Consider the following 27,963-nt stretch of genomic DNA (forward strand, 5'->3'; position numbering starts at 1 on the left):
AAGTCCCTGATTCGTATGTCTATAGGAACCAGGAAAGGAACTGTTAACAATGAAGGGGCATAGCGCATGCTTTTAATTCAAATAGACATTCCACAAAAGAAAAAAATAGACATATAAAAGTTATTCATTTCCCCAAAGAAATATACCTTCTCTCATTTTCTTGGAATTCACTGTCTACCCCTCACTCATATTTCCCCTAGACTGACAGACAGGGGTACAAGAGTTATTTTATTGTACCATGAGAAAACCAATAGTACAATAAGGATAAATGGTAACTGACACTTGACCTCAGTGTCAGGGAAACAACAGGGAGTGGTACAGGGTGTACCAAACAGGAGACCACCTGTCCTGTCCAAGGTGGTTGCTTGATATCACCAGCTCCAACTAGCATGTGCGGGAGCCGGCCCAAAAGAGCCAGCCTTCCAGATTTTTCAAGAAAAGCTACCAAAACAGATTGGTTATGTAAAATCTCCTTAATTTTAAAATGTTGGCAGACACATCATTTATATCAAAATCACTGTCTGAATGAATATGATATGGCCTAAACTAAACACGCTGTATGCCAAATATAACCAGCAAGTGATCCATTCGTCTTCTGTTTACCTGAAATGGGTTCAAGGAAAAATATCAGGACTGTGGTAATACTCAAAAGAGTGAATAAACAGTACTTCTACCAGAATCAGAAAAGCTGGGGCCCCGGGCATTTTATAACTAGCGAGGCTTTGATCTTAGGAAGAAGGAATGAACAGACAGCTTTATAGCCCAGCACCTGACTTTTGGTTGAGGGTATATGGTGGAGAGGCCTAGGGCTAAAAGCTGTTGGGAAACTGAGGCCAATTAACACAAGGTGATAGGCAAATCCCCTTGCACATGGTAGGATTTTTAAAACCACTAGACTTTCCTGAATTAATGTTGGAAATCATTCCTTCCGAGAACATGCCAGAAAAATAAAGTGTTACCCCACTGAATTTATATGGCATGGTAGAAAATATCTACTGTACTCCAAATGTATTTTTCTGCAAAAGTAATTTTAAATCTTTCTGATATAGGAAAATGTGTGGTGCCCATAAAAAGTTATGAGTAACATTCAAAGAATTTACACATTTCAAAAATGAATTTAATTGATTATGAAAATTTCCAAAGAAGCTTCTCTGGAGGCTTAAGCTCACTAATGATGTCACAAGGGAGACTTGGAAAGACAAACATGCAGATGGACCAGGATTTCATTAATCCTCAACAGTGAAGAATTGCACTTGGCAATATTTCAGATGTCTTCATGTGATGCTCAGGATGAAAGTTCCAAACAGTTTTTCTCTTGCAAATTTTTAGGTTCTTACCATCTAAGGAGAATCCAATTAAAAATCACTCAACTCTCCAAATTCTGGTTTCAAGAAATGAAGATTCTCTCCATATATCCTCCACCTCCAGCACCTAGTCACATCTGATAAAATGGTATATAACTATCATAGTATGAAATGTCAACCAGTCGGTGAGGTATATTTTCACCACTATGAGCTCATGTACGAAACAAGATGAGTGTGGAGCAAGATGCTCATCTGATGGGAAACAATGATTGATGAAAACAGCCATGGCCACTGCTCTCATGAGGCTGACAGTACAGTCAGGGAAACAAACAACCCTGCCCAATGTATAATTAGAAAGCATAAGAATTTTCAAGAAAGAAACTTAAAAGTTGCAATGATACCATCTGATACAGAGATGCCATGTAGTCTATTAATCAGGGAAGGCAGCCTTCAAAAAAGCGAGCCACAATATGAAGCATGGTAACACAAACCATGGGGGTAACACAAGGGGGGAACACAAACCATGGGGGTAACACAAGGGGGGAACACAAACCATGCCAAGGAGAGGGATGGGCTTTCATTCATTTACAAATATGTACTGCCTGCCAAATGTGTGTCAGTCATTGTGTTAAACATTAGGTATGTCATAGGAAATAGAATTTAAACAGTCCCTGGTAACATTTACAATCTACTGGGGAAAAGGAACAAATTTTTGTAAATAATAATAAAATAAACCTACTGGGGGAAATGAAGAAAGAAGGGGAAGAAATCATTGTTTAACATTGGGGGGGGGTTAAAAAAAGAACAGGATGCTCTGAATCAGAACAATAAGAGGGTTTCTACTAAATATTGGCTGGGGCAATCCCTCCGGGTCTCTAAAGGGTCATTTAAGCCAAGTCCTGAAGGATGTCAAAAATACATACAGAACATTGCAGGAGGGGAGTACCACACAGCCCAAAAGCCCTGAAGCAGGAGGGAACTCGGTGTTAAAGGAATTGAAAGAAGACCAGGCTGGAAGGAGAAAGTGGCAACACGTGAGGTGGAGAGGACAGTAAGGGCCAACTCATCAAAGCCTGGAAAGCCATGGTAAGGAGTTTAGATCTTATTCTAAGAGTACTAGGAAGGCAATGAAGGGTTTTAAGACTCGGAGGGGGGCTTCCCTGGTGGCGCAGTGGTTGAGAGTCCGCCTGCCGATGCAGGGGACACGGGTTCGTGCTCCGGTCCGGGAAGATCCCACATGCCGCGGAGCGGCTGGGCCCGTGAGCCATGGCCGCTGAGCCTGCGCGTCCGGAGCCTGTGCTCCGCAGCGGGGGAGGCCACAACAGTGAAAGGTCCGCGTACAGCAAAAAAAAAAAAAAAAAAAAAAAAGACTTGGAGGAACATGACTCTATTTGTGTTTAAAAGAACACATTGAAGGGATCCGGGCTGGGAGGAGAGAGATGAGTTAGGAGGACATTGCAATTGTCAGGCAAGAGATGATGGGAGCATGGTGAAGGTTAGGAAGGTAGAATGAAGAAAAGCGAATCAAATCAACATGTACTGAGGGTAGAACTCAGAAGCCTAATGACTGATTTGATTGGGGGGTGGGGGGTGGAGGGAAAGGAAGTTATTAAGTTATCAGGCATGTCTCTGGTTTAAATAACTGGATAGCTGAGCTTGGAAGAAAGGAGAAGAACAAATGAGACTGAGAAAATAAAAGTTTTAGACAAGTTATATATTTTTTAAAGTCTATGAGCTGTTGAAGTGGATTTCCATCCAAGTGGAAATACCAAGCTAAAGCTTTAAGAACCTAGTGATTGAAGGGAAAAAATATGATCAAAAATATAAATTTGCAATTCTACAGATGATATTTAAGGTCATGGAAACTGAGGGTCTCGCATAGGAAGGGCACAAAGAAGAGATAAAGGTGCTCCCAATTTATTTTTATTTATTTATTTATTTATTTAGGCCATGCCACTCGGCTTGTAGGATGGGATCTTAGTTCCCTGACCAGGGACTGAACCTAGGCCCTCAGCCTGAGAGCGTGGAGCCCTAACCACTGGACTGCGGGGGAATTCCCACGGTGCTCCCAATTTAGATGCAAAACCAGCCTTGAGAATTCAAAGGGACAAAGTAGGAAGGTAGTTGTAAGGAAGTGGGGGTGGGGAAAATGGCTAGTTATTGTTTAATGGTTACAGAGTTTCACTTTGGGAAGCTGAAAAAGTACTACATGTGGATGGTGAGGATGACTGCACAACAATGTGACTATACTTAATGCCACTTAAAAATGGTGACATTTTTATGGTAAATTTTATGCTTTGTATCTATTGCTACAATTAAAAAACAAAAAAACAGAAAAACTAAACCTTGAGAAATTCCAGCATTCATGCATTGGGTAGAATAGGAGATGCTGAAAAAATAAGAGGGTAATGAGTTTCCAGAAGGATGGCAGACGATGAAGTCACAGAAGATGAATAAAAAGCTCAAGACTGATCCACATACAGAGAAAGTCCTTCAAGGGAAAAAGAACTGAAAGCTACCGAGAAATGACATCAGATAAGACTTGTCCATATTCCTTATATTCTTGAAACACCGAGATCACAGGTAACCTTGACACAACCAACTAGGGTGAGCACAGGAGTTGGGCTGAGATGAGAAGAGAAGGGGCTTTGAACAAGTAGAATATCATTAATAGACAACTCTTTCAAGTTTTGATTCTAAAAAGAAACAGAAAAACACGATGGTGGCTGGAGAGGAATGTGGGGGTCTAGGGAGGTATGGCAATGGCAAATACCTACCCCAGTCGTCCACTTTCCCCAAATTAGAACCTCCGATTTCTAGCTGCCTTCCTTGAAAAATAGGTGTGGCCAGGTAACTCAGTTCTGCCCAGGGAAATGTTAGCAGATTCTGAGAAATCTCATCATCCAATGAGTGGATGTCTTTTGTCCTTTCTTCCATTCTGCTGATTGGACTGTGATTTCTGAAGTTCCAACTTGGATTATGAAGATAAAAAGGCCATAACCTACGAGTGGGAAACTGTACAGGGAGAATCGATTTGGTTTACTGAGGTCTTGGGGGAGCACTGGCACCACCCCAGACCTGCACTGTCCTGCTACACAATTCTTCCAGGAGAAATCATCTTCCAACTTATCTTAAAAACAATCATTTTGGGGCTTCCCTGATGGCGCAGTGGTTGAGAGTCCGCCTGCCGATGCAGGGGACGCGGGTTCGTGCCCCGGTCCGGGAAGGTCCCACATGCCGCGGAGCAGCTGGGCCCATGAGCCATGGTCGCTGAGCCTGCGCTCCGCAACGGGAGAGGCCACAACAGTGAGAGGCTCGCGTACCGCAAAAAAAAAAAAAAAAAAAATCATTTTGCTTTGATTTGATTTTCTGCTGCCACAGACAATTCTAATCCCAACTAATACAGGCAGTTTTTCTCTGTCTTTAAAATGGGAGACACCAGAACAGAACTGTGGGTCAATGGGAATGACCCGATTAGAGAGACTGAGCCAAGACAGAGGAGGATAAAGCCTAAGGCGCGAAGCATTATGCGACGTGCAAACCCAGTGTGGTTAGAAAGATGAGAACCAGGGAAGAGACAAGAGTCAAATCATGCAGAGCCTTGCAAACTATGGTAAGGATTTTACTTTTTTTATCCTAAGAGCAATGGGAAACAACCAGACATTTTTCAATAGGTAAGTAACATGATCCAATGTGTGCTTTTTCAAAGATCCCTGACAGTAGTGTGGAGAAAGTAATAGAGGGAGAGCCAAGAGAGGTGGCAAGAAAACTAGTTAGGAGGTTACGGTGGCAATCCAGATGAAAATGGTGATGGCTTCAAACAGGATCGTGATTCGGCACTATGGCAAAGTGAGTAAATGTGATGAAGACGGTACTGGCAGGACTTTGTATGTGATGACGTGTGAGAGCTCAGGGACACGAAGCAGTCAAGGTTATGCCTTGGACAGCACTTTGAAGGGCGGTGCCATTCACTGACACAGGGACTTGGGGAGAAGACACAGCTGGGTAACCTCAATTTTGAATATACTAACCTTTAAGCTCCTGAGTTAATCAGATGGAAATACCCAGCAAGTAAATGGCTTGTTCTCAACAGCTTTACTCATAATAGCCAAAAATGGGAAACAGTCAGGAAATAGATAAACCTTGGTGGGTTTCATATGATGTAATACAACTTATTAATAAAAAGGAATGAATTACTGATATACATAACAATACAGATGAAACCCCAAAACATTATGCTAAGTGAAAGAAGTCTTACACCACAGAGTACATACCGTATGTTTCAAGATATGTTCTAGAACAAAAAATACTAATCTTTGGTTTAAAAAAAAACTCAGAAGAGTGGTTTCCAGAACGGCTGGGGTGTGATATTCAAGTGGGCTGAGGGGAAGGGGTAGGAGGATACTTTTTCAAGTCACGGTTTATATCTTCATAAGAGTTTGGGTTACATGGATTTATATTACACATCTGTCAAAACACAGTGAATGCTACATTTATTTTAAATTTAAAAGCAACAAAACACCATGAACAAATACTGAATGCCAGTTATTGGTATGCATGTGCTGTCTGCACATCAGTCTGACATGCAGCAAAAAGATGGATTCATGAATAAACAGAAGGCTGGATAGATGATCCATGTGTGATGACGCAAATATTTAAAAACTGTAGAATGTAAGGAGTGGGTATATGGTATTCCCTGCATAATCCTTTCAACATTTTTGTATTTTTATAATAAAATGGTAGAAAAGCCTTAAGTAACCAAACAATGCATTTCTATAAAAGCATTAACTAAAATTTTACAATAATATAGACAAATGTACTCTTCCTTACTTTCCTTCACATCTTCACTTTTATTGTGAATCCATGAATGTTGACTACTAAGGAATTTGTAACCAATTCAATCACCAAGAAAATTAATATTTTATGCCATATGAAATCATTATCGAGGGCCCAAAATATGGACTTTGCAGAAAAAGGGTTAAGCAGAACTACTGTAATGCATTTTAAGCAATGACACCATGATAACTCAAGAAAAAAACAGGGAAACTTCCAGCTAATACAGGGAAAATAATGGTCATTCTGAATTATGTAACATTTTAATGGGTACTGTTTTCTTCCTTTTTTAAAAAATTTTTGGCTGTGCTGGGTCTTTGTTGCTGTGCAGGCTTTCTCTAGTTGCGGAGAGCAGGGGCTACTCTTCATTGCAGTGCGCAGGCTTCTCACTGCAGTGGCTTCTGTTGCGGGCCCTAGGCACGCGGGCTTCAGCAGTTGTGGCACGCGGGCTCAGCAGTTGTGGCACAGGGGCTTAGTTGCTCTGCGGCATGTGGGATCTTCCCGGACCAGGGCTCGAGCCTGTGTCCCCTGCACTGGCAGGCGGATTCCCAACCACTGTGCCACCAAGGAAGTTCCTGGATACTGTTTTCTTATTTTGATACATTGGTAGGTCTTTAGGACCTATTTAAGAAGTAGGTAACTAACACTGGCATACCAAATGTCACACTGTGTTACTCATTAATGGTTTTTTTTTTAATGTTTCCCTAGGAATACTGCTTATATCCTTAATTTCCACTACCAAACACAAGTGTTTTACTTAAGGAAGATTCCTAGGTCATTCTTGGCAAAAATTAGTAACTATAAAATTATTAAAGGCTTAGTTAAATTTTACTAAAAATATACCTTCAAAAAAAAAAAAGTCGAATTGTCCCCTTTTTTTCCCCCCTGCAAAAGGGTTGATGGGAGACGATTCAACAAAAGAAGTCCAAGAACTTGATTCCTGAGGAGCCAGAGAGAGCTCCAGGGCTGGCTGAGGGGAGCCAACGGCATGCAGGGGCAAAGACGTGACTTCTGGAGAGCGCAGAGGACGATCCAGGCCTGGTCTGAAACTGCATAGAAGGACTGGGTTAAAAAACAAGGTGGCTGCCAGGGCTGGGGGCTGGGATCTGGACAGGCATGAGCGCCTGACCGGTTTCCAGAGGCAAGAGAAGCTCCAGACGAGGGCTGGCACGTGGACACCTGCTGAGGGGTTCCAGAAGACAATGACCATGATGATGGAAGAGGCCGAGAAGAGCAGGGAGAGGTGAAAGAGAAGGGTACCCATCATGTGGCTCAACAGCACCCACAAGCCCACCAAGTGCTGCTTCTGAGTCTCACATTTCTACTGGCCCTTGCTGATGCAGGGCATCCATTTAACTCTGCCTCTCCGGTACCTGGCAACTTCCCTAACAACTCCACTGGCTCCTTCAGGCCAGGCAGGCGAGCGGAGGTGAGACCTAGACCCTTATTCTCTTTCTGGGCTGCAATAGGGCAGCATTTTCTTGGGCTGGTGCAGTGCAGAAGCGGAAAATAGAGCTACCGAGGCATGGGTGGGGGCCAGGTACAGCAAGCAGGTGATGAACATGGTCTCCGGCAGGCTGAGATAGACAGGACAAATCAGACATTGATGAGGGGGTGCCAGTGGCCAGGAATAAGTCATACATCATGAGCAGAAAGGTGGTGGAGCCCAGGAGAAGTGTCGTCGTCTTTCTGCCAACAGGAAGAAGCTGAAGGCACTGAGGACAAACAGGAAACCACCAGGCACCAGAAGGTTCATCATGCAGAGGCTGGACCTGTGCCTGATGGCCACCTGTTTAGATGAAAGGGCCGAGGAGCAGTGTGAAGTTCTGTTCATCAAAGGGGAAACAGAAGATGTCCAGGTTACAGATGGGGACCTCTCACAGTGGCTTCTCGTGTTTGATGGACCTTCACTGTTGACATAAACCATGAGACCTGTAGGTGTCTGATCCACATCCATGAACTCAAAGGTATCTAGAAGCCACAGGCTCTCAGGGGCCATGCTGAGCTTCCTGAAGCCCTCATATTCCTCTGGGTTCCACCTGATGAATGGATTGTATGAGATCATATTTAGTCACAGGAATGACATCATCAATTGAAGCTGTGCATCCACTTCCAGGATGGTGGACAGGGTGAAGGAGATGTTGACATGAGTGGGATGCTGTAGCTGATGACCGGATGGAAGCTTTTCTGTCAAACAACAGGATCTACACTATGCTGGTCAGAGCCTGCGTGACTGACAGTCAAAGTGTTTCCTTTTTCTTGAAGCAGCAGGTAGAGAAGGAGGCAGAGGAAAAATCCTTCCCATGGAGCCAACCTCTTTCCATCTTCCTCTCCTAGGGTCTTCTCTGGAGACTTAGTGATGATGTTGACCATAACAGACCACAGGCCACACCTTGAGCCCTAGCTCAAATTATCCTTTTAATTAAGACTTTTAATTAAACTGTATTTTCAAAACCAACAACAAATTAAAACACTCAATATCAACTCTCATTCATTTATTCAACCAATCCTTACAGAAAGCTTCTTATGTGGCAAGCAATACTGTCAATACTATATATGAAAAGAGTTTTCATTTAGTAGCATAAGTATTTTAATTACATACTCACTGCTTGGGAAACCATAATTTATTGCTCATTTTCAGCAGTGAAGTTTTTAACATATAGTATGGGGAATATTATAAGACAAGTAGCTTTCCTTACTGTACATGCTATCAGCTTGGACCCTTCCTGTATAAAACTTTTGATAATCTTTTTAAACTCCGAAAGAAAGGTTTATTAATCCCTCAAGTAAACATCTAGCCACTATGTCTTCTTAGAGCCCTGTTGTTAAAGTAAAGGAAAAAGAAATAGCTAAGTGAGCACAAGGCTGGTCCCAAATCCTCAGTTTGTAAATTCTTCTCTGGTCTGATCAGGAAAAACACTGAACTAGTTACACCCCCCAGTTTTAGAGAGGGAAGAGAAATCTTATTTTACAAGTTGATGGGTCCTGGTTTGCATACTGAAACTGGCCCAAAGCAAAGTGCTTTCAATAAATGTGGTAAACAAACACCAGGACTCAATGTCATCAATAAAACTGAGTTTTCCCAAACAAGAGAATGTCGAGTTACACATGCCAGCCATTTAAACTGATGCAATGCTTGGAATGTGTGTTCATCAAAAGGGCAAATGAAGTCATGTAAAGCTCAAATGTGGCTACTGGGGTACAGGCGGTTGTGCTAAAGGAAAATGTCAAGATTGTTTGCGACGAGGGTCAGTCCTAAAGGTGAGACTCAGAGCGCAGTGAATTCATCTGGAAAAACACTGAGCGGAAAGTTGAAGTGTGAAACTTTATCGATATTTTCCCTTTCTTTTATAAGGATATTCGGTGAAGATCAGAAGCCCACAACAAGAGGACTTCACAGAAGAAAATGCAAGGAAAAGTCGTTACAACAGCTTTTTGTATAAATTGATGTACCTGACCCAAGGCAATAATATGCACTGACTGAAATCAGAGCATCTAAAGATGATATAAAACTCCATTTTCTCAAGCTAAAATGATTCAGGGAATCTTCCAAAAGAAGTTTTACTTCCAGTCTGCACCCTGTGCATTTTGTTAAAAAGTGGAAAACCATAAAATATTTAATTCTGTGCTTACTGCCAATTTTCTACTTATTATGTTTACACCAAAAAGTAATTTACAGTAAGTCAGGATGAGACAAAGGAAAAAAACATTTATGGAGCACCTGGTATACATCAACACTTCATAAGCACACACACGAGCTCCACACTTCATCCACATAACCTTCTAAAGCAGGCGTGACCCCCTTTAACACTTGAAGAGGAAGTTTAGGGAGATTAAAGAGCTTGCTTGGATCATGTAGCTGTGAGTCAGGAGTATCCTTCGCTCCTGGTTTTGCCATTAACTAGCTATAAATCCTATATATTCATAAGTCACCTCTCTGACACTCTATTCTCTCATATGCAAAATAAAAAGACTCAGCTAAACATTTCCATTACGTTAAAAGGTGAATTTGGTTTTCGAGGGACTGAAGATGGACGCCAGACTTCCTTCTCCCCCCACCCCTCCTCCACCTCTACCCTGTCTTCCATGTCTTGGTCCCATTTCACTCTTCTTCACCCATTCCACAAGAAGGCAGTAAAAGGAACAGCTCTCCTACCCTAAAAGAGTACTTAAAAGTTTTGATACTTGACAACACATCTAAGTTTTAAAGGAAAAAACATCGTGAACAGAGAAATTAAAACTACTTCCACTTTTTGCTGTATTTTTTTCATGATTACAGTGAACAAATGAGAACTGACTTCATAAAATTCCCTCAAGTGCCTCACATCTTCACTACAAAAAATAAATAAATCATTATGGTGATTTCACAGTAACAAGTTTGGTAGACGTGGAAGCAACCTAAATGCCCATCAACAGAGGAATGGATAAAGAAGACGTGGTATATATATACAATGAAATGTTAATATTACTCAGCCATAAAAAAGAACGAAACAATGCCATTTGCAGCAACATGGATGGACCTAGAGATTGTCATATTGAGTGAAGTAAGTCTGACAGAGAAAGACAAATATCATATGATATCACTTATATGTGGAATCTAAAAAAAGGTACAAATGAGCTTATCTACAAAACAGAAATAGAGTTACAGATGTAGAAAATAAACTTATGGTTACCAGGGGATGGAGGGGAGGGATAAACTGGGAGATTGGGATTGAGATATACACACTACTATATATAAAACAGATAACTAATAAGGACCTACTAGACCTACTATATATAGCACAGGGAACTCTCCTCAATACACTGTAATGGCCTATATGGGAAAAGAACCTAAAAAAGAGTGGATATATGTATAACAGATTCACTCCGCTGTACACCTGAAACTAACACACTGTAAATCAATTATACTCCAATAAAAAAAATTTTTTTTAAGTTTGGTAAAGAGGGGCTTCCCTGGTGGCGCAGTGGTTGAGAGTCCGCCTGCCGATGCAGGGGACGCGGGTTCGTGCCCCGGTCCGGGAAGATCCCACATGCCGCGGAGCAGCTAGGCCCGTGAGCCATGGCCGCTGAGCCTGCGCGTCCGGAGCCTGCGCTCCTCAACGGGAGAGGCCATAACAGTGAGAGGCCCGCGTACCGCAAAAAAAATTAATTAATTAAAGTTTGGTAAAGAAGCATCATTAATAGCAAGTGAGAAATTGTATATCTAGGCTATATTTAAATGTCATTCTTTGCGAGTTAGCTCTTAAAGAACTAGAAGGCCAAAGGGAATAAATGAGTAGTTTCTTCTGTATCCTGTTTATAATCCACAGAAGTACAAAACTCATCGCAATTAGGTAGAAAATAAAATCCTAGTTTGGCAAGTAGTCATCTGTGCCTTCCTTGAAACTGTCAAGCTGCACTGAACTGAGATTTTTTCCATCTGGCCTAATTGTGAACCTCTCTTTCTAGTTCATCACTGAAAAGGCAGAATAAGCTATCACTTCCAATGCATCTGTCAAAAGGGCTTAAATATTAAATAGAGAAGACAGGAGCAAATAGGAGCAAATGGAGCAAATGGCTGAGATTTTTGTATTTTAAGTTCCTTGCAGAGGGGAACTCAAGGGAAAACAAGTGTATACTGAATAATTCACTGGGCATTTGAGAGGAAGCATGATCTTAACATTTGAATGCCTAATATGGGAAACGCCAAGGGGGAGGTTTTCTGTAGGTTGCTTCATTTAGTCAGGTCTTTAGTCCTGTAAAAGGTAGGCATTACTATCCCATTTAACAGGTAAAGAAACAGACTCAAAAACTAGGTAATTTCCCCAGTGTCACACAGCTAATAAATACTGATGATGTGTCTCCAGCTCAAATACACTTGAATATAAACGGAAAAGTCTTTATACTACCTCCTCCCACCTTTTCTGTGCTTGGCTAAGGATTCAAAACTACATGATTATGACACAGTTTATCAACTGCTACAGCAAGAGGGATGAGAATATAGTATATAGAACTTGCACTTCCAGCAATAGGGTAAACCGGATACTCAGATAAAGCCATTTAAGTAGAAAACATCTTAAAAAATAAAAATGTATTTTGGAATGTAAGGAAATTCTTTAGAAATCAGAAATGATAAAGAGATAAGCAGAAGTTGGAGTAAGCATTTGCCACAGAAATGTCCATTATTACCTGGTAGCCTTTAGCCTGGATTTTAACACACCACGGTCAGAGAACAGAAAATAAAGTTCATATCAAAAACACTCACATAAAGCCCCAGAGGTTGAAGTAAAATAAAACTCCCCCTTAATGATGGACCATGGTGATGAGTGCCTGGCTTTTCCTTGGTGGAACAAGGGAAAAGAGAGAAAGTCTCCCCGATAATTTTTTTTTAATTTTACTGAACTATAATTGCTTTACAATGTTGTGTTAATTTCTGCTGTACAGCAAACTGTTGACTCAGTTATACATATATATATTCTTTTTCATATTCTTTTCCATTACGGTTTATCACAAGATATTGAATATAGTTCCCTGTGCTGTACAGTAGGACCTTGTTGTTTATCCACCCTATATATACTAGCTTGCATCTAAAACAGCATTTCCTTTTGTCCAAGCCCAAGGCCACTGGTGGCTTTAAGCTCATCGTTCTGTTTGTATGACCAGCAGAGTTAAGAACTGCAGTGTGCCTGGGACTCCACTCTAAGCAGCACACTTCCCACTGCCCAGCACAAAGACACAACACCAGAGTACAACAAACATTATCAACAGCGTTTTTTTCTCGAGTGTATTCATCTAGCAGTTCAAATTCATTTTTCAAGTTTCCTATAAGCAGTTTCTCTGTTAAATTTGACTCCTCAGACCTCACGTGAACTCGTCACTCTTTTTTCTTTCCCTAGTAAATTAGATTTTTATTTTGTTTTGGAAATAGGATTTTGATTAAATTTTGTTTCCTTTGAAAGAATAAAGCAGTGTTCACACTTTTTTTCTTTGAAGTATAGCTGACTTACAATGTTGTGTTAATTTCTGCTATACAGCAAAAGTGATTCAGTTATACATATATATTCTTTTTTTAATACTCTTTTCCATCATGATTTATCGTAGGATATTGAATAAAGTTCTCTGTGCCGTACAGTAGGAACTTGTTGTTTATCCAGTCTACATGTAAAAGCTTACATCTGCTAACCCCAACCTCCAGCCCCCTCCCCTATCCCCTGATAATTCTTAAACCCAAGTCTATATTCATGCACCCTTGGTGACAGAATTCACAAACAAAACAAATTAGTTTAAAATGGCCTTAGGCTAAGGCTGTGCTCCCAGGCAGAGAGACAAATACTACGTGGAGCAAAGGGATTTAAACACAGTCTTCAAAAAACTCTCATGGATAAACTTCCAGTGAACACGGGGCTTCCCTGGTGGGACAGTGGTTGAGAGTCCGCCTGCCGATGCAGGGGACACGGGTTCGTGCCCCGGTCCAGGAAGATACCACATGCCGCAGAGCGGCTGGGCCCGTGAGCCATGGCCGCTGAGCCTGCGCGTCCGGAGCCTGTGCTCCGCGGCGGGAGATGCCACAACAGTGAGAGGCCCGCAAACCCAAAAAAAAAAAAAATTCCAATGAACATGAGCTCACAATCAAAAAAAATCACTAAAGAGGTGAGAGGAAAACCTATGAGTAGTGAGGAATAACAGAAACAATAAGCTACAGAAAAAGACCACCAAAATAATACAGATATTATAATAATTGACATAGACCATTTATGCTTAAAGATGTAAAACAATTTATCAGAAGCATGTTGAAGGAACAAGATACTATCAAAATTAATCATACAGATTTCAAAAATAATTAAAATGAGAGGGCAGGAACACTGAGAAAGCCCCTTTCCTGAGGCTCAGGCACAGAGGGCCTGCCTAAAACTGAGGCTGAGGGAGAAGGGAGAATATCAACTCACCCTCCACCCCACTGTGAACCGTGAACCAAGTAACAAGCAACAGCAGTCTACTGCAGGGGAAGAGGCAAGAACACAGAGAGCGCCCTGCGGCCCAGGCATGCAGCACTGACCTGAAAATCGAGGTGGATCGGGAACACTCAGAAAACCTTCCTGCCCCCCAGACCTCATCCTAAGCTCAAGTTAGCAGCAGGCCACCACTGCGGAAATTTGAAGCCTGTTTTGTACTCATAGTAAATACAGCAACAAAATTCAAATTCAGCTCAACTACTGACAATATTGACACAAATACCTACATTAAGGGCCTGAAGGAAAAAGAGAAGTTACCATTTATTGATGTTAATATTATTTACCTCAGTCTCCGTTGTCCTTTAGCACACAATACCTGACATTCAATTTAAAAATTACTAGACACAGGCTGGGCCCGTGAGCTATGGCCACTGAGCCTGCGCATCCGGAGCCTGTGCTCTGCAACGGGAGAAGCCACAACAGAGACAGGCCCACATACCATAAAAAAAAAAAAAAAAATTACTAGACACAAGATGAAAAAAATAGAGCCACTGTTAGTAGATGACATAATCAACAGAACCAGACTCCAAGATGACCCAGATTTTCTTAAGTATCAAGTATTTAAAGGTATTTAAAATAGTTATAAATATGATAAGGATCTAATTGAAAATAAATGATCAACGTGTGCATAAGCGGGGGAGATAGATTTACTACAGAGATGAAAATTATATAAAAAGAGTCAAATGAAAATGCTTAAAATGCAGAACAAAGATACAGGCTGGGAAAAAACGTTTACAAAACATATCTCCAACAAAGGGCCTGTGTCCAGAACACTTACTACTCAATAAACAACCCAATAAAAAGTTAGCAAAATGTTGAACAGACACTGACCCCACATGAATGGCCAATAGCACGTGAAAAACTGCTCGGCAACACTGGTGATCAGAAAAATGTAAATAAATCCCCAAGGAGAAATTACTAAGGTATCCACTAGAATGGCTAACATTAAAAAGATGGACAATATCAAATGCTGACAAGGATGTGGAACAACTGCAACTCTCATGCATTGCTGGTGGGAAGCCAAAATCATACAGCCACTTTACAACACAATTTGGCAGTTTCTGATAAAGTGAGACATACACTTACCATATGAGCCAGCAATTCCACTCCAAGGCACTTACCCAAGAGAAACAAAAACATATGTCCACACAAAGACCTGTACGTGAATTTTATAGAACCTTCATTTATAACAGCCATCAAATGTAAACAACTCAAATGCCTAAGGACTGGTGAATGAACAACAAAAAAGAAGTATACAACAGACATCGACTCAGAACAAAAACAATAAACTACCAATATACCCAATCACCTAGACGAATCTCACAAGATTTACTGTAACTGAAAGAAGACATAGGACTAAATACCACAAGATTCTAATTAAATGACATTCTGAAAAAGGCAAAAAGATTGAAGGGAGAGAAACAGATCAGGGGTTGTCAGGTGCTGGAAGCTGAGGGGAAGGAAACTGCTCTTTTAACTAAAACTTATAAACTGAATTTTCAAAACCAACTTACAAATAAAAATATCTTTCATTTATTTACTCAGCAAACACTTACTGAGTACCTACAATGGGGCAGGCAGTACTCCAGACACTGCACAAAAAGAGGTTCTTTTAGTTGCACATGTTTGAATTTTCGGAAAAGTAACTGATGATCCAGGTTTTCCATATGTGTTGACAATGTTTATCAGTCAGAACCCTTAATATCTTCTCCATCTTCTTACCAGATCATTACAAAAATCCTGTAGTTTATCATAATTTATTATACGTTAGGGTTAACCACATGAAACTGCAGTATAATCAACAAAATCGTTCTTTTCCTATGTTCCCACAGACAAGAATTCAAATAGGAAAGCTGTAAAAGTAATCAGTGGTCATGGCACACCTTCTCATTGTAATGCAAAATAATCAATGACTGAATTTCAAGTCAAAACACCAGTTATTTTGGGCTAACTTTTTGTCACTTTTCAAGAATTCTTCCCAAAATCCAGACTGAAATGTGTTATTCGTCTCATAAACAGAGATGATTGCTATGGAGACTTAGCTGACTTCTGGTATCCTATTTCTAATGTAAGAACTAAAGGACAACAAAATTACTCCCGCTTTTAGTTTAAAGCCTTATATTTAACCTCCTTCTTTATCCTTAGTGGAAAACATGTGACAATCCTTCTTAAAAGGTTTATTTCATTGAGGCATTTTAAAATGGAATATACCTATAAAAAAAATTAATGTACTTTCCAGAATCAGAAAAATCAAATGGAATATCCTTTTGTTGAAGAAGCAATTTTACGTGGCATAATTCATGCAGATAACTTTAGAAAAGAATTTCAAAGTTCATGCTTTAACACTATCTTAATATTGTTTTTACAAGCCATTGGGGCATTTATACACTTCTAGTAGATTATTTCCATGAACCGTGTGAACAGTATTTTGGCCTGGAGGGACCACCCACACACCAAGACAACAGAGCTGTAGGACAATGCGTCTCACAAAGAACCTCATCACAGAGAAAACACAATGAACAGAAATTCAGAACATAAGGGACGAAACTTTGTTTTATCCCTTGCTCCTAACATTTTAGAATTCCAAAATATGCAAGTTCTCAAAGTTAAAGGTTTAGTTCTCTTTGTTTCCGATTTTTTTCTTCAAACTATACTCTAATTTTTATGCTTTTGTCTCTTGATTTCTTCATCATTTATAACTATATGAAATCTTCAAGCTATGGAATTTAATCTTTAGTCAAATGAATGCTACTACAAAGCCTAATATTTTAAAATCTAAATTATATCCGATTCGAAATTCATATATATTCCATAATACTTAATCCAATTTTTTAGGTAAAAGTGAAATGTTACATAAAGTACTCTGTTACCCTCCAACTGACTTCAGATATTTTCCACTATGTAAGAGATCATCAGAAGTAAACTTGCGCCATATAACTTTTGCAGAATGAATATATGCCAACAAATGAGCAAAATCTGAACACAGCATACGAAGGTAACTCTATACCTTGATTTTAATTGTTTAAACTTAAACACTGTCGATAATAGCAACCAACTTAACAATCTGCAGAAAATGAAAAACAGATGAAAAGTCTTAGATCATCATGAATCACAAAGCAACGGAACTTAGCTTTAGATCACTCCTAGGATTCTTCTGACTATAATCAGGTTTGGGGCTTTGATTTTTATAATCTAGGCCACTGGCTCCCAGCTACCTCTCCCTCCAGATTTCCCAAAAGGGATGGGGTTGGTCTAGGAGATGCGTTACCTCTTTAAAATGCCATTTCCAAACTGAAGGGAGAAAAGACATGGAACCATCTTGTTATCAGTGCTTCTGAATTTAGTGAGAAAGCAGAAGCAGAGAGAAGCATGAGAGAACTTCAGAGACTAAGAGAGAAATCCAAGTTCAATATGCGAGCCCTTGTAAAGTCACACATTTAAATAACACACTACTAGGGACTTCCCCGGTGGCGCAGTGGTTAAGAATCCGCCTACCAACGCAGGGGACGTGGGTTTGATCCCTGGTCCAGGAAGATCCCACATGCTGTGGAGCAACTAAGCCCGTGCACCACAACTACTGAGCCTTCACTCTAGAGCCTGCAAGCCACAACTACTGAGCCCACGTGCCACAACTACTGAAGCCTATGCGCCTAGAGCCCATGCTCTGCAACAAGAGAAGCCACCGCAATGAGAAGCCTGTGCACCACAACGAAGAGTAGCCCCTGTTCGCCTCAACTAGAGAAAGCCCACAGGCAGCAACAAAGACCCAACGCAGCCAAAAATAAATAAATAAATAAATAATTTAAAAATAATAATAAAAATTTCTAAAAAAAGAACACACTACTATATATAAAATAGATAACTAATAAGGACCTACTATACAGCACAGGGAACTCTACACAATACTCTGTAATGACCTATATGGGAATAGAATCTAAAAAGAAGAGTGGATATATGTATATATATAACAGATTCACTTTGCTGTACACCTGAAACTAACACAACATTGTAAATCAACTATACCCCAATAACATTTTTTTAAAAAAGAAAAGAAAAGCATCTCCCCCCTTAAAAACATTGACAGTACCAGGTTGCTACCAATATACCAGATCAGGCCATTTTGGAAACCACATCCTACTACCACAAAGAGAAATTAAAAACATCAGAATAAAATCCAGCTATCAATACCCTGCTAGAGTCTCACAATTAATAAGAATTTATCTCTATTCCACTTATGGAAGAAATTAGAAAAAGACAAGCTGATAACAAAGATACATCTCTCAAACCTCAACTACTTCATGAGAAAAGAATATATGGTTTGAAATATTTAAATCAGACATAACGTATGCAATGTGTTAAATACAGTGATTTTCAACTTTGACAGCACATGAAATCACGGCGGGGGGAGGGGGGTCCTCTCTTTACATTCCCTTTCCCTCACTCCTGGCATGAAGATATTGAAATCTGAGGAAGTGGAACCATGACAGGGAGGGAATGCCATGCAGAGACATGGGTGGCAGCGTGCCTGGCTGCCAGGATGAGAGGAGAATGGGGGAGCACAATGGTGGCAGAAAAGAGGATTTCTGAGCGGCTGGAATACTGGCTACATTAAGCAGAATTAATTAATTAATTGGGCATAAAATTAATTTACTGCGGATAATGGAAGCCAGCTTTCTCAATTCCTGGAGAAGAAGGAAGGCTAGAAAGAATACCGAGGAAGTGGATTACAAATTAAACTATCAGAATAAACTCATTTTTCTAAAGTTATACAGACAGATAAATATAGAAATAGTCATAGATATACATGTATGTATGCATGTAGACACATATATATTTCCTAGTTCTGCCTGCTGAGAGGGCCTGGAAACAACAGCACCACTGATGCCCAGATCATGATTTTAGCTACCATCTTCCGCTCAAAAGAACAAGGGCTGGGGTCAGGGTCGGGAACGTACAAGATAAGCCTGCAACATCTTTTTGTGCCTGAAAGTAGGAAAATGCTCAAGGAATGATGGGAAATTGTCAAAAGAACACAGGGGTCAACGTGAAAGATCCCAAATCTGGGACAATCTGAGAATCAAAATAATGAAATTATCAGATGAAAACCCATGAATAAAATGAGAATTCATAAATCCATACTAAGTTAAATGGATAAATTAATTGACAAATAAGGAAGAAAAGAAAGCTCTTACAGAATGTCAACTAATAAATGTAGACGGGATCATGAAAATAAATAATCACCATTCAGCAGCTATCAAGTGGTAGTCTAAAAAGGAAGGAGTCATCAATGAATGCTAGGGCTTACAGGCGGAGATTTGATGAAGAATAGGATATTGGCACAATATGGGAACACCTCCTCACAAAATATAACTAAATACAATGGGGATGATGGTGGCTTCAGAGTGGACAGACTCAGCATTCACCAACCTCATCAGGTGATCACAGTTAACACCACCAGTGGTGGGACAGACCGACAGTATTTTTCTTGACCTGATAACACCTGAAAGAGCCTGGCATCATTCCTGCCAAGGACGCATGGCCTGAGTCCGGTCATGGGAGAACACTGAGTGATCCCAGTTGAGGGTTTCCCTATAGAATGAATGGCCTGTCAAGGGCATGAGAAACATGGAAGAGATGTAGGAATGGGTTCCATACTGAAGAAGACTGATGCGTATGACAACTAAATTCCACCTATGTTCATATATACAATCCTGGACCAGAAAGGGAAAGATAGACATTACTGGGGCACTTGGTGAAATTTGAACAGGGTGTGTGGATTGTATGGTGGTTTTGTAAAATGTTGATTTCCTGATGGCTGATAGACAATTTTTCCATTCCTTCCCATCCTCCCTTACTTTCCTTTGTCTTACCCTCCCAGCATGGTGACACTGACACCCAAGGAAGTGGGGCAGGAAAGGGGATAGAGTGCAAATCTAACAGCCCAGGGAGGGGGGAGGGTAGTGAAGGGGAAGCATGGTGGTGAAGGGGGAAGGAGACTCCAGGGTCATTACAAATATATATGTATGTAGGCGAAGGCTCTTCTTTGGGGAAGGTATACACCACAGCATGTAAGGGTGATGGAGCATTATTTCAAAAAAAGATTACATTAGACAGGTTAATAAAAAGGGAAGAAAAATCAGTAAAAGGTTAACAACTAGGAATCTAGGTGACAGGAGTGTAAGAGTTCTTGGCAACATTTTTGGAGATCCAACATTATTTAAAAGGAAAACTTACTCTAGTAACAAAGAATCCCCTGGGAGCTTGTTAAAAAGCCCAATACCCCCAAGCTTCCCCTTCCACCAACTAAATCTTTGGGTGGGGAGAATCCAGGGCCAGCATTTAATGCTCCTAGGAGAATCCACCAACTTGGCACTCTACGATACACAGCGATTGCTCAGCAAATGGTTGATACTGCTGCCCAAACTATTGTATTTAGCAAAAACTCACATGTCTATATGCAGAACATAATCCACATATTGAAAACTATTCTTTAAGACAGCAATCCTGAATAACTGTAACCTCCTATCTTAAGCAGCAAAGTTCCAACACAAGTGATGAGGTGGCTACTGTGAGCAGAGACAGCACTACGAAAACTGTAAGGAAGATATTAGTAGTGATGGCAAAGCAAGTCTTTAACCTCTCAAATGCTTATTACATCCCAAAACAATTACTAAATTTGATCTCAGATAAGGATATAAATTATTAGAAACATTATTTGCCTATAGAATCCTTGGAAATAAATAAACTATCAACTTAAATTGGAAACAAAAAGAAGCATATTCAACTAAGAGCTACTTGTACCAAATGGGTTTTTAAGTAGCTCTTTAAAACTTAAATTTTGTTATTTTGTTCACTAAAAAAAGAATTTATATAAAACAAACTGTAGCTATTAAAATTGTCTCTATGTTCAAAGAATACCCTTCTCTTTGTTCAAGATCTTATACTTCTTCTAGTTTATTTTCCCTCCTCCTCTAGTTTTGCAAATGCCTGAAAATTCATCTCTGTTACAATGAATAGTTGTAAACAACTTAAAGGTTCCCCAGTCGGGAACAGTTACGCTGCCTCCATATAACGTAATAACACGTTAACATGCAGCAGGAAGAAAAAACAAGGGTCATCTTTATGTATTCAATTGTAATAAGTTCCCAGATATACTGTTAAACGACAACAAAAGGCAAGTTGCAAAACTGGAAATATTCATTACATGCTGGGAAGGGAAAAGAGACTGAAGATCTTTTAACTTCGTATGTGCACTTTTGTATGTTTCGAATCCTGAATCCTGTAAGCATATTAATGAAGCCAAAATTTAAATTAACTTATACACGGAACTGTTTTATTTTCAAGAACTCCTCCAGCACTAAGGTAACTTTCATGGACCCAGACCCACTCTTCTCCAAAATCACTGTGTACATTAAGTGGGTGCCACTTAAATCACAGGAATGTTCATTCATTCAATGACAGTGAGCTCCTACTGTGACACAAGAATTACCACAGTGCATGTTCCTTTCAAACATATCAAAAATGCAAAAACAACCACCTCTGCCTTTATCTGGATATAGCACATCTATTATATTGCAATGCAGTGTTGCATGCAAACAAAAACTCCCAGGAGGGATAGATGGCGCATATAGCATATTTGTAAGGATCGGTTCCAGCTCCCCGTGATCAGGGGTGCTTTCACTAAAAAAACATGGCAGGTGGCCTTTCAAGAATAATCCATCAATAGGCAAAAAGAGGGATAGAAGGAGAGCATTCAGGTAGATGAAATGGCAAGACTGCTGCATTTGGGAGCAGCGAGCAGCCCATTTGGCAACAGCACATGATTAGTATACAAAAGCCGAAACTGAAGGGGCTGGAATGTGAGGCTAGTGCAGAAAGCAGAGGCACTTAAATTACAGGCAAATCCAAGGCCCAGGTTAGTGTCTAGCTCACAATAGATGTTCAATAAATGTTTAACATGGTAAGTCATGGTGGAGACATTGTCAAGATTATAAATGGTCTGTACACCCAGATGCAGTCAACCGTCTGCAATATACTGAAGGTTGGAAGTAGTCCTGGTAGTGTGTGTGGAGATGTCATTTACTTTAATTCGTTCAGCTGGTTGTGAATTCTAGGATTGTATTCTCAGATGAAGGAACTTTAAGAATTCTGAAAGACCAAACTTATTAGGACTTCTACGATTTCAACAACTATGTTTTCTTACTGAAGTCACAATCTATACAGGCTAAACATGTACTTGCTGGAACAAAGCAGGGGCGGTGACACTTGGTTAAGGATACACAGTACCCTGATTCAAACAGACCTGTGGATTTGACAGATGGCAAATGAAGGCTGGACTCCAGCGTTTTCCATGCTGGACTATTTTGAGTTCAAACTCTGAAGAAATGCTGAACGACGTTTTCATGGAAATAAAGCGACCCTTCAGAAGAGAAGTGCGTAGTTCAATGCTTACGAAAAGGGCTTTCAGTTTCCGCTACTGCCTCTGGGGTGCACCATCTCCGTGTGGGCGTGAGTCCCTGAGCATTTGTCCCACCAGTGGGGCTGAGTTTCAAAAAGAACTGGAAACTAACCAGACCCATGAAGATGATGCAATACCCCTGGAATTTTGGAGACAACTCTATGAATCCCCAAACTCTTTCTGGCTACTTAGCCAAACTCGGGGCCAAGTGTTTGTGTCTGCCCATCTCAGTGAACACGCAATCTCTTACATGAAATACGGCAGCTACCATTAGCAGGACAAATCATCAAAATCAGTCACCCAAATTGTAGAGAATAACCAGCCTTTTAAATACAACATTTCAACAACCTTATTAAAAGTACTCAATGATTAGCTCTAAGGCTATAACTATGCACTACTGTGACTAGTCCATTAGTTTCCTGTTTGTCTCTTGTATTAGTGGTTAAAATCTTTATTGGCATGGCCCAAATGTTCTAGTGTATGTAACAGGCTGTCAAGGAAACCTGTGCTCAGCCTCCCTATGTACAGATTTCAAATTACAAAGCCTTCCACTAATAGCAAACACTCATTTGAGGAAAGGAGGAAAAAAACTTAACACTTACTAAGCTCCAACTATGTGCTAGGCAAAGTGCTTGTTCTCTTCTACCCAACATACAGAATATGTTTAAGAGTTCTTTAAGGGCTTCCCTGGTGGCGCAGTGGTTGAGAGTCCGCCTGCCGATGCAGGGGACACGGGTTCGTGCCCTGGTCCGGGAAGATCCCACATGCCGCGGAGCACCTGGGCCCGTGAGCCACGGCCGCTGAGCCTACGCAACCGGAGCCTGTGCTCCGCAACGGAAGAGGCCACAGCAGTGAGAGGCCCGCGTACCGCAAAAAAAAAAAAAAGAGTTCTTTAATAAGTAAATAAAAACAAGCTACCTCCTGCCAGACAATAACCACATTAAACATCCTTCTCCCCAAAATCATAAAACAAAAACGTTTAACAAGGTAGACTCTAAGGTCTCCTCCAAGGTTAAAATGGTGTGTCCTTATAAAATGTTTTCAAATGAATTCTAAGGTAAGGTAGCAAGGCATTATGTAACTGACCATTTTTAATGGACGATACTATAAAATTCCAAGTCAGAACAGTCAACGCTTATTAAATAGCTACAATGGGCATATCAAAACTCACCAAGAATATGACTATGAGTAAGTAACCTTCTTGGTAACTTATAATCACAGCTGCCTGCGAGTGTGTGCATACACAATCACTTCCATTTGCTTTACTCCAAATTACGAGGAAAACACCTGTCTGCTGGGTCTGAACGCCGATCATTCTGCCAAGAGACTGCAACGACGGTGTGAGGATTAATGTTAATTCAGCCACCACGAAGGACCTCAAATCTCAGGACTCCCAAATTTCTACTTACACACGCTATGATGGTGAATGCTCTTTTCAAGGGTTCTATTTTAACTGCATTTAGAAAATCACAGAACTTTAGAGCTGGCAGAGTTATTTTCGTTTTGTCTAGCTCCTTCACTTTATAGAGGGGAAGACTAATTTAGAAAAGGGAAAACGGCTTCTCAAAGTAACATCACTGGCTAACAGTTCTCTTGCTTCTCAGGATCAACACCTCACACTCCACCTGCTCCTTCTGAAATATTATGGTTTTTTTTTTTTTTTTTTTTGGCACTGCACAGCTTGCGAGATCTTAGTTCCCAGACCAGGGATCAAACCTGCTCCCTCAGCAGTGAAGGCGCAGGGTACCAACCACCGGACTGCTAGGGAATTCCCAAGTATGAATTTTTAATATGCTTTCTGTCCCAATTCATTACTGAATATGGAATGTCCCTGTGGATGGTTCCTTAAAATCTCACATCAGCTAACTCTACTGAGTAATTAAGATGACCCTTCAGTCATCTTCATCCTGCTATCTCAAGAAAAATCCACTTTTATCTTAGTCACACCTACCCTTGCCAAAACTAGAACAAGAGTTCAAGGTCTACAGAAAACCTGTGGTCCTGCTCTCCCACTATAAATTTGGAGCCATAACTTGTTTTCAATTACACCCACTACTTAAGGCAGTAGATAAGCAAAGCTAAGGCTTTCAAAACACACATTACATTTACTTGGCAATGGCACTCTGGACGTACGTGATTCACAATGAGAACTGGAGGTGTCTTAAAGAGCACGTATGAAACAAAAGTATCCCATGAAGAATCGAGAGAATCCCAGAAGGAAAACTAGGATGGGAGAAGAATAAAACCAAGGGAAGGACTGGGACACAGAATTTCATACCACAGGGCTTGAATAGTCACTGTCCCGGGCTGCAAATTTGATCCCTGCTTCCCTCAAGCAAAGAGAGAAACCACATTTGTACACTACTCAACAGTGTCCATAAAGCTTAAAAAGTACGCCAATTTTTCAAGGCAGGAGCACCAAGGTTGCGGGTATTAAGATCTGTCAGCAATTTCCCCAGCAGTTCCTCATCAAAAGTCCAGTCTGTGATGTAGTGGCTGTCCTCCACAATACTGGCGTGTGTGGCTCTTTCCTGCTCATCGTGTCTCAGTACAGGATGATGGCCTAGAGCCAAGGAGAGACCAACAACCCATCTCACTGGGGTGCGGAAGTACACGTGAAGAAAGCCAAAACCTGCCTTAGAGAAGAGGCTGGCTTCACTCCAACTGTGAGACAAATGGGCGATTAAGGTCACAAAGCTCAGAGCCTGGTCACAATCATTTTAGCCTGGAAAGTGTTCAAGGCAGGCATTCCTCATCGGCTCCAGAAGTAATTTGTAAATTGGGGGTGGGGTGAAGAGGGAGCCCAGTAACTTTCTGGTCTCTAGAAAGCATGATTCAATGAACTCTAACAGAAGTTTTGCCATTAACACTTGTACTTCTTTTTCAAGGACTAACTGCCACTGGTTTCTTTTCCTACCGAGACATTTTTTCATCTTGACTTATTTTTAACAAAGAGAGTTCCAGGTTGACTTCAAAAACTTATTTAAAGGATATATTTTTAAAAAGGATATAAAGAGGCTGAGTTTTACTGAAAATAAATTATAAACCAAGGAGGAATGAATGAATATGATGTGCTGTAAGCAATAAATGCAGTCATAAATAAGTCTAAACTGGCAAAATAAGTCATTTCAATAAAATCTGCTCTGGGCTAGTAATACAAAAGAGATAGAGGTCTGAAATTAGCACCCCAATAGCCCCACATCAGCAGTGAATAAGAAGAGGATAGCCTATATTCCATGGATGACAGGCAAGACCCACAGAGGACAAGGTCATCCTACTTGAATTGCAAGCCCCTCACATTGTCGTTTAGTCAAAGGCTGATATAACCAGCTCGGACTGGGGGGGACAGTAACATGAACCCCGACATCACTACTTTCAACTGTGCTCTCTGGAATCCTTCTTCCCCATCTCTTACCAGGAAGGTAAGAATCCATCAATTTCTGGTCACTTTCAGTATTAGAAACTCAGTCCAGTGCAGTGTTAACTCTCCACTCTCATAACCAACTCTGTTAACCCCACTCTCCGTGACCAGCCAGATTTACAGCTCAGGAAACTCAGGGTGGTGTGCAAAGGGGAGAGGAGAGGAGAGAGCTACAGAAAGAAGGCACACAGGGAACGGGCGCTATTCTTTCCTCCCTCCAAACCTCTTCTAAGCTGCAGAGCATCTACTCAGTAGGTGGTAACTAGCATTTTTTTAACGAAACAGAAAAGAACAGAAAAAATTCAGGTTGTATTACATGTAAATGTTATTTCATTAACTTTTTCCCATTTATTTATTTTTATGTAGGTGTGTACTGGGTCAGGATGTAAAATGTATTTCTTCCTGCTGGTGACAGTAAAAAACTGAAAGTCACATCTTTTAATCTCAGATGGTATGACAAGATGGTGGTTATAGCGTGGCCTTGGGAGCCAGACCACCTCGATCCAAATTCCAGATACTACACCTCTCTGTGCCTTAGTTTCCTGTGTATGTAAAATATGAACAATAATAGAACCTATATGACAGGGTCATGTTGGGAGGATCAGATGAAATAACACATGGAAAGTGTGCAGCATATGCCAGTGCAGGTTAGCTATTGGGAAAAAAAGGATGAAAGAAAAAGCAAATGCCTCCTTACTGACCTGGGTGCATCAGCAATCCTCTCACCACTGCTTTCCAGTGCTTCTGTGACTAATGCTAACCAGCTGCTGACAACCTCTCAGGTAAGGTCTGCAGGTGTGGCTCTCCTGCGGGGAGTCTATATGAGTTTTCAAGAGGCAGCCATGAGGATTCCACTGCACACTTCCTTGACATGAGAAAACCAACATCCTCCATGTCTCCTTACCCACCGACACCAGGAGAATACCCAGTGGCCTCTAGATGCTGGGCTCTCCTCACCTAGCAATCAGGCTTCATGGGTGGGTGAACAGAGAGACAGCTCTCCAGCCCAACTACTTTCAGTGGTGTCAACTTGACCCACAGTAAACTTTGGGAGAGTTTCTCCCCAGTGCTCTTTTCAAATCTCACACAGACACTGGGGCACATCAGCAAGACTGTTGCTTATGTAGTTAAGACACTAGTCTTCCTCTTGCAGACATGCCCAATGTTTATGAGAGATTTCCTTGGAAAGACCCTTCTCCCAAGGGATCATCTTGTTTTTATGGGGACCACCCCCATTTCCCACCAGCCCAACATGCCCAAGGACTCTCTAACTCTTCCTTCCCACTTCAACCTTCTTATTGGGTAGGGGGTTTGCAGGGAAGAGGGGTGGCTTGTCATGGTGGCTGTTGGTATTAACAGCAGTTTCTGCCACCTCTTAATAAATGTGCAGAAGTGTACAGATTCACGTGTTGGCAATTCTTCTGACACTCTCTCCAGAGTGCCAGGGCCACAGAGCCCTCCACTCTGAGTCCTAGTTGCCAATTGTGGGGTAACAGGAAAAGGTCCTACTCAAATCTCGTGTAGAGCAACTACCAAGAAAAAAAGGAAAGAGAGAAGCAAAAAGATCTGAAGTCATCTTGAGTAGGAGGAAAGGCAAGAGTAACAAGTAGCTTTATCCTCAGACAATGGAGAGGATTTCCAACAACACTGAGCCATTCTGTCCCTCGGCACTCTGGCAGTTAAAGATATAGCATGGTGTGTGTGTGTATATGTGTGTGTGCGTGTGCGCACGCACATGCACGCGCTGGGCTATTTTTGTATATTGTGAGCATCTAAAACCTCCAAGTACCACACACTCCTACAGCAGATGACTTCAACCATGTTCTACTGTACAAGGTCTCCGTCAAAAGAGCTGACACCGCCTTTCAAGATGTCCTCGTGGCTTGCTGAATAAGCGAAGTGTTTGTTTTTTTTTAATGCAGTTGGCTATGCCATGTTTATTTCTGAAAACCTTTT

General features: G+C 40.9%; 1 protein-coding gene and 1 pseudogene across 1 annotated transcript in view; both read right to left on the minus strand.

Annotated features, from left to right (window-relative positions):
* Positions 1 to 27,963, minus strand: part of BICC1 (BicC family RNA binding protein 1) — a 300,909-nt gene that overhangs the window by 146,346 nt on the left and 126,600 nt on the right. The gene's annotated exons all lie outside the window — the stretch shown is intronic.
* On the minus strand, positions 5,078 to 8,510 carry LOC132439633 (5-hydroxytryptamine receptor 3C pseudogene; annotated as a pseudogene).

This window comes from Delphinus delphis, chromosome 16, assembly GCF_949987515.2.
Source record: "Delphinus delphis chromosome 16, mDelDel1.2, whole genome shotgun sequence".
Lineage (NCBI taxonomy): Eukaryota > Metazoa > Chordata > Mammalia > Artiodactyla > Delphinidae > Delphinus > Delphinus delphis.